This window comes from Triticum dicoccoides, chromosome 4B, assembly GCF_002162155.2.
Source record: "Triticum dicoccoides isolate Atlit2015 ecotype Zavitan chromosome 4B, WEW_v2.0, whole genome shotgun sequence".
Classification (NCBI taxonomy): Eukaryota; Viridiplantae; Streptophyta; class Magnoliopsida; order Poales; family Poaceae; genus Triticum; species Triticum dicoccoides.
In genome coordinates this window covers 399,758,223-399,768,951 of record NC_041387.1, presented here as the reverse complement: position 1 = coordinate 399,768,951, position 10,729 = coordinate 399,758,223, and the positions used below count along the sequence as shown (strand labels likewise).

Genomic DNA, 10,729 nt, shown 5'->3' with positions numbered 1-10,729 from the left:
CTGAGGCCGGCGAGAAGACGCCGAGCAGGAGGATGGAGGGCGTAGTGCCCAGCCATGAGGCAACGGCGGATGGAGCCTCCGCCGACAAACCAGGGGCCATTGCGGCGCCCCCAGCGGGTAAAGCCACGAACAGCGGCAGCCCATCGAGGGCGCAGGAGCCACGACGCCGCCATCGTTGGCGAGCACCGCGAAGAAGCACGACGACGACGGATCAGGGGGCGCTGGAGGTGGGAGACGTGGCGGCAGAACCGCAGTCAGCGACGGCGAGTGGTTGAGGGGCGGGAGGAGGCGGAGCCCAACCCAAAGACGCGGAGCGGGGGGCGGGGCGCAGCGCCAGGAGTAGCAGGACTCCGCCGATGCAGCCATGAATCGGCCACCATAGGGGAGGAGCTTCACCAGATTGGATCTGGGCGGGCTGGGCCGAGCGCGCGGGGAAGACATAAGGGCGCCGCCGCCGTCCCGAAACCGGCCAGGGAGGGGACAAGCGCCGTCGGAGTGGACGAGGGAGGAGGCGCTGGAGAGGGGCGCGCGGTGGTGGAGCGGCTCCGGCCAGGTCGAGGGTTGGGGGAGGGGTTCTGGCACGGAGATTGGAACGAGACCGCCCCGCCGCCACCTTCCCTGGGCGCGGCGCGGCTTCGCGCGACCGGCCCTCCGACGACGGCGCTGCGGGGAGCGGCGGTGTAGACGGAGCTTGGGCGGCGGCGCTGGTTCCCCCCATGTCGCCAGACGCGGGGGTGTCGATTTCTGCCCTCCCATGGCCATGGTTTGCATGTAATCATCATAGCAACTAAAAGGTAACGCGCGCTTCGCTGCGCCATTCTTCAGTCATGGGGTCTATATCTTTTTTCCATTTTCGTGTATGCTTTACCGCGCCGGGGAGTGAGGGCTCAACTTATGTGTTATTTAGAATCTCTTCAATGCAGTATTGTATGATGAAGTGCATAGCTGATATCCCTATGCAGAGTAAGAGAAAAAAATCCTTTGAAGTTTAAACAATGGAGCAGAGTGCTATCACCAGCAGACGATAATTCCGCAGGCCTTTGCCTGCAGAATTATCGTCCTGCGGAATTATCGTCTGCTGGTGATATCATTCTGCTCCTTGCACCTTGATGCACCGGCCAAGTCTTGCTTTGTATCTGCTACTTCACCAGGCTTTGCTTGTTTTGAAATATAAGGTCGGCAGCTAGCCACCTTCTTTGTTTCAAAAAAATAATTCCGCAGCAGCAATTCTTATTAGGATAGCATGCAAAGATGAAAATATATGAAGAATTGAAAAGAGATAAGAAATCAAATATGTTGTTACATTTGTCATGTAAGCCACGGGATTTTTATACTCCTTCGTAGCCTGCATAAATAAGCGGGGAAGCACAAGAGAAAAATAAAGGCTTATTAGTAATGAAGTATTCTGTATATGACCAATTTCACCAAAAACGCAAGAGCAACTACTGTACCTCGTAGATATTAAATTTTCTGTATAAATCCCGCAGTTCAACATAGCAACAAATTGGCTTGTGCTTGACTTTTTTTTCTCACAAGCCCGCACATCAAATGCGTCAGCATCTTTATATCCCATAAAGCAATCAGTGCATATTTCATATAATCACGAGTGAGCTATATGGATCTTGCCACACTTCGAGCAAGAAGATGCATCACCTAAAGAAAAGAAAATGGCAATCAAGATAGACACAGCTAATCAGTACAAACAAAACAGCTTCTTGGTCAGGCCCAATTCATGCCGAGAAGTAATGATTATTCAATAGGAATGTAGTACAAACAAAAAAGCAGCCTCAGTCAGGAGTGTGGCGTTTCTGCTCCCGAGCTCATCTGCACCCCCCCTCCCCCCGACGAAACAAATCAAAACAAATAATAAAAAAATTCCAATTTTTTTTTGTGGTAGATAAGTTATGTGTGAGGTGCTCTCCAAGTTTCAACTCATTTGGACACATGAGCAACTCTCAGCGAAAAAGACAGATTAAGGGTCTGTAAAAAAAATTACTATTCACACACTGTTCTGGCCCCTTTTTTTTGCTGAGAACTGCTCAGATCCAAATAAGTTGAAATTTGGAGTGAACCTCACGCATGTAATTGTCTATCACACAAAAACAATTTGGATATTTTGAAATACTTTTAGTATTTGTTTTGATTTTTTTGCTGACCGGGTGCAGATGAGCCTGGGCACCGAATCGGGTTTTCGCCTTAGTTGAGATAAAAATGTTGATGTCATCTTGTACATTGCATAAACATAAACATTAAGTAGTTCACTGCAACGGGCCATATTCGGAGAAATTGAAGTAGATAGTGAAACAATAGGTCAGAAGTAAGGTAAATTATGCATCAACAAAAGAAATACCAATTTCGACACTAAAGAGACCAAGGCATGCTCATTCCTTGGGCAATAGGGGCTATCGGCTATTAAAGAAAGTGGAGATTCCAAGTCAAAAAAAAAAGGAAAGCAAGTAGGGATAGGAGTTGGATGACACTGATACAGACAAAAAATTTAGAGACTAAGCGAAAGTCATATTTTGAGCTCGAGCGCACATGTACTCGATATCCCCCTCGTTGATTCACCCCAAAATTCCCTTTCCCGAGCGTATTGTGTGGGGTATAGTACCTCGTATTTCATCCCTTTTAAGGATCATGGCCCACATAGGGCCACCCATAAATGCAACGTCCCCGTTTATTTGTTTGACGGACCTAACAGAACCAAACGTCATGGGCCGATTACTTGTCGATTCTGTTCCATAGAAGGACGTCCATGCCGTCACATTACTTTGCATGATCGCCAACGAACACGGCCGCATGACAAATGTGATATGATGATTACGAATCTTAATTAACTACGCCAGAACAACAAACTTGGAGATGGATTACATCACACCACTAGCTCTAGGCGGGTAATGACATCATTACCCGACGCAACGCCAGCAAACTGATCCGAGACATAAAGCATGCCTGCACGCAGGGCAGGTGCTCAGTTGCACAAAAACATCAGGGCATGGCCAATGCTCCAGCATGGACTAGTGCCCCAGCTGCCACGTCTGTCTTAACGAGCCCAGCTCAGCGAAAGGTGTTGCCTGCAGACCAAAGGTGATGCTTGCAGAAGAGCCAGCCTCCTCATGTGAAAAGCAAAGAGAGAGAAGAGAAAAGAGGAGTATGCACGAAAAAAGCAAGAGAAGACCCGGTGTGCTTGACGTAGGAAAGAAACAGAGTCACTGCAAAATCTGGACCACAGACTAGTGCCTCCATTGCCCAGAATATTGTAAGACGGTGGTTTCATTCCTTCAGGCTTGCGTGGATTCGTTGGGGCATACGCATGGTGATGCCTCCGCTGTACATGCCCTCATGAATGCAGAAAACAAGTCATGCTTGCGATTGACAATTCAAACTTACTGAAATCGCTTGCCATTTTTCACTCACCACTTACACGCCACCAGCTAATCTCAGCTCCATCGCTTTCGTAAAATTGTTCCTATGGTGCCCCACCACACCACAATTTTTGCAACTCGCCGGCTTCCGAGGCTGCTTTGGCACATCGCCGAGATCCGGGTAAGTAGTTCTCGCCGTAGGCACACCAACAAGCATCACACTCTTGATTGCGACCTCCGCTGCTCGATTTTGATCTGCACATGAACAAAAACAAGAAACAGTCAGATCATCATACTACCAGAGTACTCTTTTTAACAGATGTCCTTAATCAACATAATCCTCAGGGATTCAGTACAAAAACACTCAAAAGTCTACACGGTCTCATCGTGTACCAGGACGCCAGCTAAGATCACCGTCTGGTTATGGTTTTTCACACCAACAAATTGTCCGCACGGCTCGTTTTTTTTTCCCAGAATTGCTCAATCATGAGCTAATTTCCATTGGTACAGTTTAATCAATTATTAATACGAACGTGCTCTAAAAGTACTATGTAGACAATTTCTCATTCTACTGAATGAACATCACTACATCGATAGATTTATGCATTCTACTACAATTTCATTCAAGCATTATCAACAAATTTAGATCCAATCCAAGCTTACACGCACGCAATTTTTGGACCATGACAGGGCATGCGGGTTCATCTTACCAGTTGATAGTTTAGACTGCTGCAGCGGGCTCTTCTGCCTTCCCAACACGGCGGTCTGTAACTCACACATCTGCCGGACAAGCCGCCCTGCTTGTTGGCAGATCCCCTCTCCTGGTCACTCTCACTCACCTCCTCCACCAGAGGATACCTTACAAAGCCAACAGAACACACAAGGAGACGCAAATCAGAACATAAAGCTGAACAACAGTTTAGCAAGTCAGCTAGCTTGATAGATCCATGGATTCATCTCACCTTCTAATTAGCTGCATTTGGAACTCCATCGCTCGAATGGATTCGTGTGCGCTGGAGCACCCCGCTGACTGGAAATGGATTTGGATACCACAGCTGGGGAGCCACCGGCCTGCAGTGAATGATTCAAGCCATCCACCTAATGTAAAACGAATTTCCTGGCCCACGGACCAGATTACCACCACCAAATTACAAGCCATGACCCATCTTCAGTCAGGTTTTCTATGAACACCCTAACTGCCTTCTCAAAAGTGCTTATGCGGGGTGGGCAAGGCGTGAAGCTTGGGGCAGAGGCTCCAGTCCTCAACCTAAAAGCAGTTTCAATGATTGTGTCAAACAATTAACCCACTGAATATCAAGATGCGCATGAAACTACTGAACCGAGAGATGAAATTAGCCGTTCAAAACAGAAAGTTCGCACACTAACTCCTACCAAACCATGTAGTGCTCCCAACAGAAATTCAACCAAACTGTATGACCTTACAAAGCCTGAAAATATAGTACTGTAAATCTTTATAGCAATGTTGAATTTAACTTCAATTCAGAACAGTCAGTTTGCACACTAATTCATGTCACACCATGAAGTACTCCCCACAGAAATTAAACCAAAGTGCATGACCTTAGAAAGTAAGTTTGCACACTAATTCATGTCACGCCATGAAGTACTCCCCGTAGAAATTAAACCAAAGTGCATGACCTTGGAAAGCATGAAATTATAGTACTGTAAATCTTCATAGCAATGCTGAATTTAACTTCAATTCAGAACAGACAGTTTGCACACCAATTCATCTCGCACCATGGACACCCAGAAATTCAACCAAACTGTATGACCTAAAAAGCATGGAAATATTTGTACTACTGAAAATATTCGTATGAATGCTGAATTTAATGTTATCACTGACCTCTTGTTCCAACGAGGAACCTGAAAATTCATCTTCCCCGTCGACAGCTCGGAAGTGAGAGGCAAGCTGCCCCTTGTCACTGCCGCCGCTTCAGCAACGCCGCAGATCCGCCCTTTGGCGCTCACACCCATGGCCTCCTGCAGCGTCACCTTGACCACTGTCCGCCTGGTGCCATGTGCCGGCGACCTTCCAGCACTAGACTCTCCCCAACCTCAATCAGAGTAGATCTGGCAGAGAAAAATCACAAAAGCTTAACCGCTGGAACTCGACACTGGAAAACACACAAGGTCGATTAGTAGCATCGGGGTCGACATACCTCCTGATTGGAGGAGGAAATCCATCGCTTCCGGTCGTGTGTTCGTCCACTCCCTCCCTTGCTTCTGAAGTTCCAAAATGACGGCCGCGTTGGGGAAGAACAGACTCACCTTGCATTGAATCCATGGAGCATCGACTTTTCTGAGCCACAGATTAGACAGAAATCGAGAACCTGATCCACGGCTCACCTCGTTTCTGATTGCTCCGATCAACATATCACAACATCGATAGACATGAACATCTTTCAAGCTTGGGCACTGAAGAAGCAGCCGTTCTGCAGAAAGTTCCTCAGCCTGTAAATACTCATGCACTAATCATAAGTTTGGACATTGAAGAAACACCCAGTCGGTACAGAACAAGAAAGAATCAGGACACACTTTTTCCATACAAAAAATCTATGAAAAATCAGGGAAATTTGATAGAATACTCTGTACAACTTTCCCAATGAACCCACATGTTTGGCCAGACGAGACCTGAAATTATTACCCTACTATTATTCACAGCTAACTTAATTGCACATGTCCTTATCACTAATATGCAAACATGGTCTAATGAACCAAAAGCTTTACAAACTGCTGATATATGTCTATTGGTGCTGGGTCTCTAGTTCATGTCTTCGCCGAGTGCTGCAACGAAGAAATTATAGATGCAAGCTTCTCACCCACTGTGTGTGCAGACGGTTCATATATTCGGGCACAATGATGCCCTCAAAATTGTTCTGTCATATTAACCTTAGACATCTCCAAAATCAGCTACACTGCTTTATTTGGTCAATTACTTTTAAATTGTTTTCAAGAGTAAGCAACAATCTTCTAAAAACAAAGTGCCCTGCCAAACTACACGATGTAGCTAATATAATTTTGCGCAAAGATGACTGCAAAATGGGTCTGCCATACTAAACTTACACATTTCCTGTCCTACAGCAGCAGTAGTTATATGTTGTTTAGTAGTTGAAGTTCAGCAGCAGTAGTTATTTCAAGTCAGAAGCAATTCCCTTAAATCCAAGGTCCTACAGCACTGCCTGTAGGCTTCTTGTAGTAATTTACATAGTAACATTGGTCGTTGCTAGTTAGTTCTGTTCTACCGACTTTTACCATTTTTAGCAAAGACAGTAGCAATAATTCCCATTGAACGAAAAACTAACCACTTCACCGATCAGACATGACTCTAATCCAGATCACTAATGGATTCCTACAACGAAGTACTACTATATCCACAAAAGAAATGCACCTTTACCATGTTGCGCACTAACCTCTTTAACCACCGAGGAGCTTGTGGGCTGGCCTTCCCGTGGAGACCTGCGAGGGCGGCGACGAGTTCTTCCTTCTGCCAACCACACCACGCTCGAGCAGATCTGTGCGTCTGCACTCGCGGCCGGCCCCGGCACCTGATCCATACCAACAACCGTCAAGGCAGCCATTCGCCGCAGCGGATCTCACATGCATTCAGTGTCGTCCACCGCTTCAATCAGTGGGAATCTGTTTTCACAACCGAGATTACAATCACCACTGCAGATCTGAACATAGAGATCCCCAAAGGATCGAAACCGCAAGAAGGGGACTTCATTACCGGCTGATTAGCTGCCGTAGGAATCCCATCCCCATCAATGGTGTCGTCTTCTTCAGGCGCCTGCCCTTCGAGCAACACGAACCTTATCTTATCTGCTCTGCTCTATCGCAATGAAAATGTGCATCGACTAGGAACCCAGACCTATACCATAACTGTGCCCCGGCCCCACGAGGACGGAAAGCACGTTTTCTGTCCACGGATCAGCATTGGCGTTGACGTTCCGAGCCACGGCTCAAACATCATACATGAACGGCCGTCCCGATGATGGCCCACATCACAGCACGGGGACATACGTAGAGACCTGATGGCCCGACTAAAAAACACACGTATTGTGCCAGGCACCTGACATGGAACATATCCCCAAGCTATATTCGGTGGTCCGGATAAAGAGAGCAGTTACGCTCGAGTGCAAAAACTCCGTGTCCGAGACTAAGGGCCTGTTTGGTCGAAAGTGCGTAGGAGCACCGGGCGACTCCACCCACCACAATCTGACCCATTCACTAGCCTTGGGATTCACATCTCCTATATTAGCCAGTATGTATTAGGGGTTTATTCGACATGTATCTCTCACACGGATGATCGGTATCTTAACTTTTTTCTGCACTGACATTGTCAGATAATACACCCACTCCCAACCTCAACCACCAGCGCCCAACCACCCAAGGGCCAACAGGCCATTCAATGCACACGAGCTCCACCCCTCTCTTCTCCACATCATGACCCTTCTTCCTCTAGACACTCATCTCCCCCATCAATCCTTCCCCACGATCCTCTTATAAAGTCCATGCACCTTCTTTCCAAGTCTTCTGCTTGCTACGTGGAGCAAAGTTAGGATGAACTAGACAAACTATGTTCACCCTGGCCATCGTCCAAGCTTGCCGTTTCCTGCGACACCCACGGCCGCCATGGCTGCCGCAACAAAGTTATGAATTCTGGCGGCTGGCGGCGAGCTGCAACGTGTGAGAAGAAATCCATGTGGAAGACTATGCCAGCCGTGATGAGCAAATCAAGGCATCCGTCATCTGTGCTTGCCGCATTTTGCCCACCGCGTCTGCCTTGGACGCCAACTCCATGGTCTGCGTTCACGCTGCCAGCGGGAGCATCGCAGCCGGCACCGCTTCCTAGATCGAGGCTGCTTCCTGGTCTTTCCCGTCGCTGTGTCAAGCTCGGTCTGGCCATGCTTTGCGTCGGCAACAGTGTACGTCGTGCTTGCCCTGGTAGAAGCCGTGGGCTTCATGCTCGTTGCCGACGTCCTTGATCTGGGCTTGCGCATGGCCGGCATCCTCCGACCAGGTCCCGCTGGACTGCCATGAATGTGCTCCACTCTGCTCCAGCCAAGCAAGTTCGCACATCCGTAACAAAGTCGTGAGGCCTAATAAATGCGATTCAATGTTCATCTGTTGTATACCAATGAGTATCTAAGGGGGTGTTTGTTTCCAGGGACTTTTTGATGTAGGGACTAGAAAAAGTCCCTAGCAAACCAAACAGGGTGGGACTTTTTTGGGACTTTTTGCTAAAAGTCCTTAGAAGCACCTCCTTGATAGTCTTTTTTAAAAAGTTCCAGAGACTAGAAAAAGTCTTAGGACTAGAGAAACAAACACCACCTAACTATCTATACCCGTATAGGTTTAAAGCAAAGTTGAATTGCATTAATAGCATCCATCCCAAGACTATAATGTACGTGTGGATTTCAGGGAGGTGCGTCGCCGAGAGCTCTTCGTCCGCGTCCACTGTTTGATTTGTGACTAACTTTGTCAAAGATTGTCACATCTAAAGTTAGACAAGTTTGACCAACATAGGTGAGTGTTTGGTTCAACTTGACCAACATAGGTGAGTGTTTGGTTCAAGCCACATCTTAGGCAAGCCACACTTGGGCCCCACATGGCATACAGATAAAAAATGTGACAAGATTCCCTTAGGCTTGCCAACTTGTGGCTCTCATTTTGATGAACTAACCTTAGGCAAGCTTGGCAAAGTGTGGCAATGCTAGGCCTAGAACCAAACAACCCCTTTATGTCTATGACATGTGGGACTCACTGCTCATAAAAAAAATCTTTGCCTTAGGTGTGGCTAGAACCAAACATCTACCTAACTTGGTCAAACTTGCCTAAGGTTAGGTGTGGCAAAGTGTGGCAAGGTGTGGCTAGAAACCAAACAGTTACTAAAATCGCAAACAAAATTCATAGACCGGATGGTCGGTGTATCTAACCAAGGTTCTACTATTTACAATACATATCAAGATGGATCTAGTAGACTCACTTCCCTTGCTTTATCGTATGCGGGAAATGAACAACTACTTAGGAGTAGTGGCATACTATTATAATTTTTCACATCCCGTTGAGATAAACTCAGATTCTTAGTTTATTTTTCTTTAGAAAAGGAGGATGATCCCTGGCCTCTGCATCTGGGTGATGCATACGGTCACTTTATTAATTATTCTCACAAGATCTTACAAAATATATACAACGGTAAGACTAAAGCCGCCGTCTAAGCAACAAACTGTCGCTACACCTATCCAGTTGATGAAGGGGCGCAGATAGTCTGGGCCTAATACCAAACAGACATCGCAGCCAAGCCTAACATCTAAGACCTGAGACCCCAACCTAGCCACTTGTCGGGTCTGGGAACACACTGGTCCGGCGTGCTCTCAGAGGCCGCCGCCGCCAACTGCCACCGCTCCATCTTCAGAACTGTATTGATGCATCAACCTTGCTCGGTCCAGCTATCGTCGATGCCACCACGGCGCCCAACTACACCTCCTTCCTGCGCGCAAACAGCTGAACACGTCGCGGTCGTCACTGATACACCTCAGCGCCATGCTGCCAAGTATCATCAGCCGATACAGCTTGAAGTCCTTGGAGGATCTGTCGTGCATAGCACCTGCCGACCAGGCATGACCAAGCGTAGCACCTGTCGGTCCGGCATGACTTGACATCTCCACCGAAGCTCCGTGCAAGACGAAGCCGCTCCACCTCCTGCCTCTAACTTCCAGGGCTGCTCCACAAACGATGCTACCAAGAGAGAAACGACACCGCAGTGCCGCAATCGTCCGATCTGGAACACCAGATCCTAGGGTTTCCCCCGGAGCAGCACGAGTGGGTCGACAGTAGTTACACGACGATGCCTTCATCAAGGTAACGACGTAGAACGCCGCCATCGCTTGTCGTCAGCTCGGTTTTCACCGGCAACCATGTCTCCCCAACTCGCAGCCGGGACTAGATGATGGATCTCGAGATCCGATCACCAAGCTTCTGGCCGGCCACCGCCGACGAAGAAGATGACCACCACCACTGGCTACACCGGCCAGAACAGATCTGCCATGGGTGCCGCTAAGCAGTCCACCAGGCCCTCGATGCCGTCGCCGATCTAAAGCCAGATGACATGCTGCCGAAGACCGCATCGCGCCGCCGCCTGATCTAGGCTAGCCACCGCAGCAGCCGCCCGTGGCCCGAGGCAGGGCCGACCGTCGCCGCCGTCGAAGCCAACGCCGCCGCTTCTAGATCGGCCGCACCTCCACGCATGTTGAGGTCCCGCCACCCCTGAGACGCGAGAGGTAGGAAGAGCCCCCGCCACCGCCATCGGCCACCGGGTGCAAACCGGCGGCGGCGGGAGGAGGGGA

At 48.4% G+C, this 10,729-nt stretch overlaps 1 long non-coding RNA gene across 4 annotated transcripts; it reads right to left on the bottom strand.

The window, feature by feature from the left end:
* Window positions 1-1,330: 1,330 nt before the first annotated feature.
* On the bottom strand, window positions 1,331-7,307 carry LOC119296322. 4 transcript variants are annotated; one of them, XR_005145107.1, is made up of 9 exons: window positions 7,111-7,307; window positions 6,794-7,019; window positions 5,543-5,815; window positions 5,227-5,453; window positions 4,328-4,632; window positions 4,076-4,223; window positions 3,418-3,620; window positions 1,452-1,653; window positions 1,331-1,345 (listed from the first exon to the last, which is right to left on the bottom strand). It is a non-coding gene; the product is annotated as an uncharacterized LOC119296322 (long non-coding RNA). The 4 variants fall into 4 exon arrangements; XR_005145106.1 differs by lacking the exons at window positions 1,331-1,345; window positions 1,452-1,653 and adding an exon at window positions 2,801-3,328 and having other exon boundaries at window positions 7,111-7,301; XR_005145105.1 differs by lacking the exons at window positions 1,331-1,345; window positions 1,452-1,653 and having other exon boundaries at window positions 2,801-3,620; window positions 5,543-5,834; window positions 7,111-7,302.
* Window positions 7,308-10,729: the final 3,422 nt, after the last annotated feature.